The sequence below is a fragment of the Strigops habroptila genome, chromosome 11, assembly GCF_004027225.2.
Source record: "Strigops habroptila isolate Jane chromosome 11, bStrHab1.2.pri, whole genome shotgun sequence".
Lineage (NCBI taxonomy): Eukaryota > Metazoa > Chordata > Aves > Psittaciformes > Psittacidae > Strigops > Strigops habroptila.
Window position 1 is genome coordinate 22,479,564 of NC_046360.1, and position 352 is coordinate 22,479,915.

The window sequence follows — 352 nt, forward strand, 5'->3', positions numbered from 1 at the left end:
TGGAGCTTTTCAAAGCAGCCCTCTGCCCTATGCACAGGTGACGGGACGCGCTCTGCCAGCCCTCCCCGGCCGCCCGCTGCCCCATGGTGGTGGGGCTTGTTACGATAGTCAGGGGTGTTGTGGCTCTGCTGCCCACAGGGCTGTCACCGTGGCCCCTTCCCCGGGGCTCAGCGTACAGGTCCGACGCCACGGACCCTCGCCACGCACCGTTTTCGAACGGACACTTTTGTTTTCCGGTCGTAAGAGGCGGCAAAGCCCCGCCTGGCTCCCGCCCGCCTCATCCCTCCCTCCAAGCCCCCTGCCCGTTCTGAAGATGGCCGCCCCACCCGCTTCCAAAATGGCCGCCGCAGCG